Source organism: Rhipicephalus microplus, unplaced genomic scaffold, assembly GCF_043290135.1.
Source record: "Rhipicephalus microplus isolate Deutch F79 unplaced genomic scaffold, USDA_Rmic scaffold_21, whole genome shotgun sequence".
In the NCBI taxonomy this organism is placed as follows: domain Eukaryota; kingdom Metazoa; phylum Arthropoda; class Arachnida; order Ixodida; family Ixodidae; genus Rhipicephalus; species Rhipicephalus microplus.
Window position 1 is genome coordinate 3,332,520 of NW_027464594.1, and position 10,493 is coordinate 3,343,012.

The 10,493-nt window shown below is 46.1% G+C and overlaps 1 non-coding gene across 1 annotated transcript; it reads right to left on the reverse strand.

Moving 5' to 3' along the window:
• Positions 1 to 9,370: 9,370 nt before the first annotated feature.
• LOC119160238 (U5 spliceosomal RNA) lies at positions 9,371 to 9,498 on the reverse strand. Its single transcript, XR_005108309.2, has one exon. It is a non-coding gene; the product is annotated as a U5 spliceosomal RNA (small nuclear RNA).
• Positions 9,499 to 10,493: the final 995 nt, after the last annotated feature.

Consider the following 10,493-nt stretch of genomic DNA (forward strand, 5'->3'; position numbering starts at 1 on the left):
TGAATACCGCACGGCCCACACTCCGGGGGTGCTGAAAACTAGCCAGAAAAATTGGCCAAGTTCATGCAGAAGTTTTTCGTACGTTTCAGCCTTTAAATTCTGAAATATGTGTTGTCCTAAAAACTTCACTGCATCACTCACCATAATAACGTATACCTTTTATTTACCAGAAGTGAAATGTAGGCACGTTCCTTTCAGGTAAGGCTCCTATGCTTGCGAAAAATGTATGCAGCCGTGTACACTTCCTTGAAAGTTTGTAAGTGCTGGAGTAGCGGCACGTGAGCACGCGTGTATATCATACTTGGCGTGCTTCGTATTTCGTTTTAAATGCGAAGCATTTCTTAGCGAACTTCGGCGACTTTGAGCGTATCTATCTATCTATCTATCTATCTATCTATCTATCTATCTATCTATCTATCTATCTATCTATCTATCTATCTATCTATCTATCTATCTATCTATCTATCTATCTATCTATCTATCTATCTATCTATCTATCTATCTATCTATCTATCTATCTATCTATCTATCTATCTATCTATCTATCTATCTATCTATCTATCTATCTATCTATCTATCTATCTATCTATCTATCTATCTATCTATCTATCTATCTATCTATCTATCTAGCCGCCTACGACTTTTAGCTCTCCTGGCCGTTTAGATAATGGTATCGATACCAAACTTGGTATGGCCTAGCACGACTGTAATAAGAACCTATTTGTTCAGTCATAACATGAAAATCATGAAATGTATATCATGAATGTCATGATTTATTTTTCATGATCTTGCAGCTCTTGTGATGGATTCGTTCGCATGGCATGTTGCAAAACTGGTATGGTATGGCATGATTGGATGGCAAAAACAAGCGACAGGCCCTAACATGCAAATCATGACACACGTGTTATGTAACAACATGACTGCATGCCACAATTATGATGTGCTCGCGGCCGTTTCGCTAGTGTCACATACACTAATGTTGGTATTACAGTACTTGAATGGATGATGATGGTATGTGACTGGTGCAAACATGATAATCGTGAGATGCGTGTCATATAACATCATGACCACATGCATTTTTGTTCTTCATCTTGCTAGTTCATGTAACTGCTGTGGTTGCGGATTCTGACGAGGTAGTTTTCTTTTAGTAATATGAGCCTGCTTTTCTTTCCAAGTTTATGTGACCAGTAAATAGTGGGTACTAATTGAGGCGTCATGATTCTTGTTGGGCTAGAATAAACAGAAAGATCTTCGGGGGCTTTTGCAACGCCGTTTTTAACGGACGCTATTGTTTCACGGGAATGACTGAGAGGTGATGCTTCTGAGTCTCCTTTGTTGTTTGCACTCTCACTTTGCTAGACACTGGACAGACACCGTAACAGGCGTCATATCGTCACATATTACTTGTAAGTGTCGGTTCGTTTGCGTAACTAAAGAGTTGAGTTCATCTAATGCATGAATCTGTATTAAAGAGTCTGGGCTTGGTCGAGTATCCACCGAAATCCTCTGTTCCACGTCGGCTGTAGTTAGCGTGTCAGGCACAATATGGGCGAAGTGAGCAACCAAGGGTTCAAGTGACGGAAGACCAGGTGGAAGATTGGGAAAACGTCCGCGTGGTTTTTTTTAGTGAGCATGTGGTTAACATCACCTGACGGGAATTCTAAATTTATGCTCTGCGCTCGAATGCGTGAAGGCTGCTTATGACTGCGATGACTGAGTTCGAATGCACTGAGAGCGCGTGTTCTAATAGAGTCCTAGCTATAGTCTTGAAACCACGTGATTGTTTCTTCTTTTATCTTTTGCCAAGACTCATCGTTCTCGATTATGTGGGTAAGGTAAAATTGAAATGCCTCACTGGTCACGTAGTCACTGAAGCTCGTAACCATTTCCCGTTCCGACCAAGATGCAGCGGTAGCCTGGAGCTCGAACAGGTCGAACCAGTCTTGTATGGGTCCATCGTCCGCTGCTCCGGTGTACTTGGGAATGGGAAGGTCAGTTGATAGTGCTGTCACAATTCTGGTCATGATGCAGGTCGGGATGCACTTGCGTGGTCCAAGTCCAGGCTTGTGTGACGCTAGATGTGGGAAACTGCGCCGATGATGAGCTACTGATAAAGGGGCTCGCAGGTCTTCATCCTGTTGACTCGTGTGAAGCTATGATAAAGGGCAGACGTGGACTGGCTCATACCACATTTTTACTCCATCTCACTTCTTCCTTCTCGGCCTCTACCAACAATCGCTTCATACGTCACACACACACACACACACACACACACACACACACACACACACACACACACACACACACACACATATATATATATATATATATATATATATATATATATATATATATATATATATATATATATATATATATATATATATATATATATATGTGTGTGTGTGTGTGTGTGTGTGTGTGTGTGTGTGTGTGTGTGTGGTTGGCCATCGACATCAGCACTCCAGATTGAAGGTGTCGGCAGCTCACTCTCAATCATCATTTATGAAGACAATGAAAAAGAAACAAAAGATAACATCTGTGTAAAAGCAAGTCATTTCAGCTCCAGCACAGGAGCTTTGCAAACAATGGAGTCACCAAAACATTTTTTTCTTTTATGCTTCTTTTACGGCTGGCTTTTAGCTTGATTGGTTTCCGTCGAACTCTCGGTTGACTCATCATTGCTTTAAATTTAGTTAATTATTTCTCATAAATAATTATTTATCATAATATGATTGCCTTACGCAGCAGTCAGCAACATTCATTTTTTCATGTCGTTATAGAGGGCGTCGGTGTATTTTAAAATTGTAGCCCGATTTAGCTGAGGCACCATGTTTTGAAACTTCGTAAACCAGAGCCCGGTCGGCCCCAGCATTACAGGGCCCAGCGTAAGTAAATTTCTGTAGGAGTAAACAAGAAATGGCCTGTTCAGGCATCAGGTGGGTAAATAGTGTTGTGTTCAAAGAGCTTTGACAGTCCGCCCCGTTGGTAAAGCGGTACCGGTCATGAAAATAGCGGGAAGAAAGTGCCACCACGGCATCCGTCGGGTGTTAAGTCAAGCAACGAAAGTTGTCTCGATTTGTAACCCCAGCGGCGAGTTGAAGTTAACAGATGAAAATATTGAAGTCTTACTTTTGATCTTTAAGGTAGGCCTCACCCAAACAGGCAAGATAGAGAGAGAGAGATAAAGATACAAGGAAAGGCAGGGAGGTTAACCAGACGCACATCCGGTTTGCTACCCTGCACTGGGGAAGGGATAAAGGGGAGAAAAGAGGTTGCACAAAGATGAGAAGGTACACACAATCACGAGCACACTCGGTGAGCACACACAGTTCACAGGCGGTCGCTCAGGTTTGATGACTTAAGGTAAAGAAGCAGTGCTTTAGTTGCTTTCTGCGCAACTGAGGCAGATGCCCAAGGTCCTAGTATCTTCTGCACCAAAATGGTCCGGGGTCAAGTCGATTCAAAACCATCCGTAGCTGGCATCGCTGTGTGTCGTAGCAAGCGCAGCTGCAGAGGACGTGTTCGATGGTTTCTTCATCTCCACAGTAGTCGCATGTAGGAGTGTCTGCCATACCAATGCGAAAGGAGTACACCTTTGTGAATGCAACACCCAACCAAAGGCGGCATAACAGTGTCGCATCGGAGCGGGAAAGTTGTGATGGTAGCTTTAGCTTTAGCGAAGGATCCAGTTCATAAAATTGACACCTTTGGAAGCTGGTAGACGACCAGAACGTGCATGTGAGATCTCGAGCCAGCAGGTAAAGTTGTCTTGCTGCATCATTCCTTGATAGAGGAATCGGGACTACACGGGTTTCTTCATGGGCTGAGCGGGCTGCATCATCGGCTAGTTCATTTCCGGTAATACCGATAAGTCCAGGCAGCCATTGATATATAATATCATGCCCTCGTGCTAGAGCTTCATGATGGCAATGTCTTATTTCTTGTACCAGTTGGTCATGGCTCCTCCTACGCATGGCAGACTGCAAACTCTGAAGCGCTGCCTTCGAATCACAGAATATGACCCATTTTCCTGGACGTTCTTGAACGAGATATTGTAAAGCAGCCCTTATAGCAGCAAGCTCTGATGCCGTAGATGTAGTCATATGCGACAACTTAAACTTGATTGTCATTTCTGCAGCCGGAATTACAGCGGCACTTGATGAGCTGCTGGATGAGACGGACCCATCAGTGTATATCTGCGTTCGGTCTAAGTACAACTCATGTAATAATAGCAGTGTTGCTTGCTTCAATGCTACTCTGGAGTGACTGCTTTTCTTTTTGATTCCCGGAATTTCTAGACGTACTTGCGGCTAGTCGAGGCACCACAAAGGGCATGCCGTTCTCGCAGCTGGCGTATATCCTGATGGAATGCTGTTTAGGTGCTTGGCTATGACGTCTGAAAACATAGCACGTGGTCTTCCGGAAGGTAGAAGGGCCAAGTGGTGGTCGTGGACACGGCTAGCATGTCGAATGTGCGCTCTGAGGTAATCCACAGTTATATATGTCCTGACCGGATGGTCTTTGGCAAGCATGATTGTGGCATAAGTAGAAGCGCATCGGGGCAGTCCTAGGCAGATACGCAGTGCCTGACCCTGCAAACTCTCCAATGAATGAGTATTCGATTTGCAAGTGTTAGTCAGTACCGGCAAGCTGTAGCGCAATAGACCCAGAAATAGGGCCCTGTACAGCTGTAGCATGGAGGCCACAGAAGTTCCTCATGCTTTACCGCACAAGAATTTCATGATATGCACAATAGATAGCACTCTCTTCTTCAAGTACGCACAATGTGGGCTCCACGAAAGACTTCTGTCGATTATTATGCCGAAGAAACGATGCGTCCGTGCATATTTGACACTCTGCCCATTGATGTAAACAGGGTATGGCGTCATTGGTTTGCGTGTAAACGCCATCAACGCGCACTTCACAGTTGATATATTTAGGCCTTGTTTCTGAAGGTAGGCTGTTGTGAGGGTTGCTGCCCGCTGTATTCGTGCACGCACCTGAGGGCGAGTTACTGCAGCACTCCAGAGGCAAATATCATCGGCGTATATGGATAGGCACACCGACTTTGGCAGAACCTTCACCAGACCAATGAGGGCCACATTGAACAATGTGGGGCTTAAAACGCCTCCCTGAGGTACTCCGCAGTAGGTGTAATGTTGGGCAGTTGTTCCCTCATATGTTTGTACAAAGAAACCTCTGCCAGTTATATAATCTTTTATCCATTGAACCATTCGTCCACCAATGCCCATTGCTGCGAGAGAAGTGAGGATGGCATCGTGAGCTACATTATCATATGCACCCTTCACGTCAAGAAAGAGTGCCACTGATATGCGCTTGCGACTTTTTTCTTGTTGAACAAATGTCGACAAATCAAGGACACAGTCAATGGAGGAGCGGCCCCGACGAAAGCCTGCCATGCAAGAAGGGTATTTGGTGTATCGTTCCAAGTACCACTCGAGACGAAATAGAACCATCTTTTCCATCACTTTTCCGAGGCAGCTTGCGAGGGCAATAGGGCGATACGCTGTCAAGTCCAATGGTGATTTTCCCGATTTCAAAAGTGGTATTAATCGACTAATTTTCCATTCTCGGGGAACACTGCCGCTGAGCCAGGAGTTGTTGAAGCATGTTAAAAGTTCTTTTCTAGCTTTTTGTCCAAGGTGTCCCAACGCACTATAAGTAATACCATCAGGACCTGGCGACGACATGCGCTTAGAAGCGACTGACGCACCTTCCAGTTCTTCCATGGTGAACGGAATGTCCATTTCTGGTAATCGCGTCTCAGGAACGATCACGGCGTCGATGCTCTCGTTCACAATATTCCCGGCAACTCTCGTGCAAAATTCTTCAGCCACCTCGAGTTCTGTTTTTCCCTGATGGAGTGCCAAAGCTTTAAAAGGGTGCCGTTGTTGTGGAGAGGAGCGAAGACCACGAACTGTTCTCCAGATATATGACAGCGGTTTATGAGGGTCTAGAGATTCGCAGAATGCTTTCGAGCGTTCGCTCTCCAGTTTGTAAATGCGTCGTTGAATCTTTTTTTGGAGCCGCCTTGCTTCCCTCAGCTCGTAAATTGATCTTGTGCGTCTGTATCGTCGTTCTGCACGCCTTCGTATAGCTCGTAACTTTTCCAGTTCAATGTCAAACTGTGTACCTTTAGACGAAAATGGTAATTTACATTTGTACGCTTGCATAGCTTCCACTATGGTATTTTCCAGGCTGCAGGCGAGGCCTTCTTGGCAAGCGTTCTCAACACGCGATGCAAACATCGACCAGTCAGTGCCAATTGCAACACCGGAAGACAAATTTTTTACGATACCATCGATCGTCACGTAGGTGGGTATGTGATCACTCCCATGAGTCTCAATATTGCAAAACCACTTAACTTTGTGAGAGAAGCACCGTGACACCAATGTCAGGTCAAGGCAACTGCCGTATGTGAGACCCCGCAGATATGTGGGGGTACCATCGTTCATGATGGAAAGGTCGTAATCGGAAGCGAATGTAACAATGTTCCGGCCCCTGGCATTCATCCTAGTGCTCCCCCAAAGCATGTGATGGGCGTTGAAGTCACCGGTTATGATCCAAGGCCCATCGGTTCTCATTAGGATGTCTTTTAATCTGTCGCAGTCAAATCGCGATGACGGAGATATATATCCACCAATAAGCGTGAACGAAACTGCATTCTTCTTCACACGAAGACACACGTACTGATTGTCGTCATTTGAACTTATTGGGTGCGAAAGATAAGTCAAGTCTGTGCGAATGTAAACAATTACTTTGCTTCGTTCTTCGCAAGCGGCTGAACAAAAAGCTTCATAAGCGGACAGTCTATAAGGCGTTGACACGTTTGGTTCACATATGACAAGTATAGGGAATTGATTGGCCCGAACAAATTGGCGCACGTCCGAGATACGGGACTTCATGCCTCTGGCATTCCACTGAAAAATTGACGCACTTTTAACTTCAGTGCGGAAGTGGAGATTTTGTTGAGCCATTGTGCTTATACGAAGTTAGCAAGAACTGGATTCAGTGCATCCAGTATTTGCAGTGCACTCTTAGCAGACGGAGATTGTATGCTGCTCAGTAGCGTGCGAATCGTGGCAATTAATGATTGCACGATTGCAGCCACTTGCCTGTCTTGGTTGGAAAGATCTCGAACCGGGACGATTGCAGTCACTTGCCTGTCTTGGTTGGAAAGATCTCGAACCGGGAGCGCGGACTGGCCGTCATGAAGCTCCTTCGGTTCGCTTGATGCTGCTTCCCTTTGAAGTGCAGGCCACTCTGTCGCAGTCAGGGTATGCTCACCGGCTTTGTCCTTTACAGCCTTTCCCGCGGCATGTGGTCTGGGAGGCAAAGGAGGTGGATCTGATGAGGGATCACGCAATCGTGTCGAGGAGGTAGCGGGCGTCCTAGGAGACCGACGTCGACGTGAACGACGCCTTCTGACTTTAGCTGCGGCTTCTCGATGAGATGAGTGATCGCGCACCATCTCCTTCAAGATGGCAATTTCCTTCTGAATCCGCGGGCAGTCCTTCGATGTGGCTTCATGGGATCCATTGCAATTAGAGCATTTCTTGACAGTTGCGACGCACTTATCCGCTTCATGGTGCTCGGCGCAGTGGTGGCATACCACCGAATTCTCGCAGACGCTGCTCACATGTCCAAGTTTCATGCATTTACGGCACTGGAGAGGCTTTGGAATGAAAGGCCGCACAGCATGTCTGAAGTACCCCACCTTCACATGAGAGGGGAGTGATGTGCTCTTAAACGCAATCTTCACACAGCGAGACTTGCCTAGCCGGGTGACATCAACAATTGGAGTATCAGTTGTTGACTTGACAAGAAGTTGTAAGTCCTTATTGGAAATAGCGACATCAATGTCGTAGATCACGCCGGTTACTACATCACATCCCAAGGGAACATGAGAGCGCACCTGGTTGCCGTCCAAGTCAGTTACACTGCGCAGAACGCCCAACGCACTTGCGTGCAAAACGTCCACAGCCAGTATATTCTTTCTGGCGTTCACTCTTATGTCCGTGATCTCATTTGGCACGAGCGTTTCCAGAGACCTCGACACAGACTGTCTGTTAAGGCGTTTCATGCTGATGGTAGGAAGTGCAGGCAGAAACAGGATGGTATAAGCGTTCGATTTTGGCGCTTCACTTAAAGTTTGAATAGTTGAGGATGAGGATGTCCTCATGTTCCTTCTCTTCGCCTTGCGGCTCAGCACAGGTTGGAAACCGTCATCTGAGAAGTCCTCACTGCTGAGATAGTAAGCATGAGTATCTTCACTGTCGCTGTCGCTCGCTTGTCCCATCCGCTTCCTGGAGGCGGTGGCCGCTGACGCCGCTGGTGCCGGCAGGCGCCCGGGGTGGTCTACTTCCATCCCCTCCAAGGGAGCAGCGGAAACTGATCAACAGACTTAAATTACAACTGAAATACGCTGGAGTTAGCAGAAGCAGCTCCTATTCAAAACACACTTCTTCGTCTTCCAAAACGGGCAAGGCCTCCCAAAATTGCCTATAGGCTCATTTGGGTGTCCTTCCCTACGGCAATCTTCAGTAAAAGGCAAAAAATTGAGAAAGGGAAGTTTATTGTACACTTGTACCTGCACACACGAAACATTAAAAACAAGTAAAGACAAGGTATACTTCGTACAAATGAGCACGAAAGTCTTATTGATCACTGGGTATCCATAAGTTACAAGTTAAAAAAAATTAAAATGAATCAAGTTAATCACATTTTACAGAATAAAACGTAAGCATGCGTACTAGAGCCGGCGCATGGCTAGTACGGAACAACTGGCAACTTGAGCTGTCCCTCTCTTACTCTGAATAAACGTGTGAGTGATAGGAAGGGGAAGTTTATTGCAAACTGATAACGACATTACAGCTGAGTACAACTGTCTGGTGTAACAAAATCACTTCAGTGGCATGTACAAACAAGGGAACTTAGACACAATTTAACACACAGCACTTCAGTATTCTCACAAAACACGAGTGACTCAAGAAAATAAAGAGAAAAGGAAACGCAAAAAGCCTTACGTTTGAACACATTCACATATATTATGTGCGACGAGAAGCAATTAATTTTTCTCCGAATTAAAACGACAGTAAAAGAAATTAAATATTCCCATTCTAAACTCCCTCCCCCACCCCCCACCCCCCCAAAAAAACGTGTATACTATCTTTTGATGAAGGTTTCTTCACTCTGCGGTTCAATCCGTTCGGTAAGGTAGCGAACCATGATCACGCTAACCTTCTGTAACACTGGGTTCAGCACGTTGGGGTCACGGCATGAAACCATGGCGGTGAGTTGATCACAACAGATAAAATACTATAGTCTTACTTTTGACTATTACAGTAGGCCTGACTGAAATGGGCTAGGCCTCCCGAAAATTGGTATATAGGCTCATTTGGGTGTCCTTCCCCACGGCAATCTTTAGTCAAATGCGAAAGATTGATGCGAGTAGCTGACGAAGTAGCTCAGCGATGAAAAACGGCCAGCCCACACTCCGGGGTGCTACAAAATAGCCAGAAAACTTGGCCAAGTTTATGCAGAAGTTATTTGTAGGTTTCGACCTTTTAAGGGGCGAAGCTCCTTGAAGCGGCACCCATTCGTCCTTCGTAGTAGTGCGTAACATGTCTTACGCTTTGACCAGCAAATGGTGCTGGTGGGAGATTTCTCCTGTACATTGTTGAGCAATAAAAAATTGGCAGCAGATCCCACGTACAGTCGGAATCGCTGATATGCGAAGCATGAATGAGAACTGCTGATATGTCGCTTTAAGATCAGCACAACGATACGAGGGGGAGGTAAATGATGTCGTACATGACTTTTGTGTCGTGATCTTTTGGATGCTTTGCTGTCGTAATGTTTGGATGCGTCGCTTACCTTCGTCATCTATTCACGTCACGTGATACCCAATTTCGTATACGTGGAGCTAGCCAAACGGCCGTGAGCACGCTATGAGCGTGGTATTTGTCATGTTCTTACATGACACGCGTATTTGGATTATCATGTTTGCAGCAGTCATATATATCGTCATTCTTCGAGATCACGTAACACCAAATTTTTGATATGTGGAGCAAGCAAAACGGCTGCGAGCGCATCATGAAGGGCCCAATATACGCCATTGTGGCGTTGACGCAGCGCACGCTGGGCACAGCAACGCTATGTTAGCAAAACGTGAGCACTCTGTACTATGACGCCAGGCGCGACCTTTGGCACGGCCCAACGGCAACCGGTGCGAGATGCGACATGCTGCATTTCGCACCCATGGGTTACCCAGACAACACTGCGTCTCCCTCTTTTCGTGACGGAGGGATGCCGGACGTGCTGAAACGCGCATGCGTCAAAGCAACGCAGTGCGGCGCGCGTCTTCTAGCATATGGCAGGACCGTCGTCTCGCGTGGCAACGGTGGCGTGACGCGACGAAATGAACGCCGGCGAGCACGCGCAACACGTCGCGTCAAAATGCATTGGTG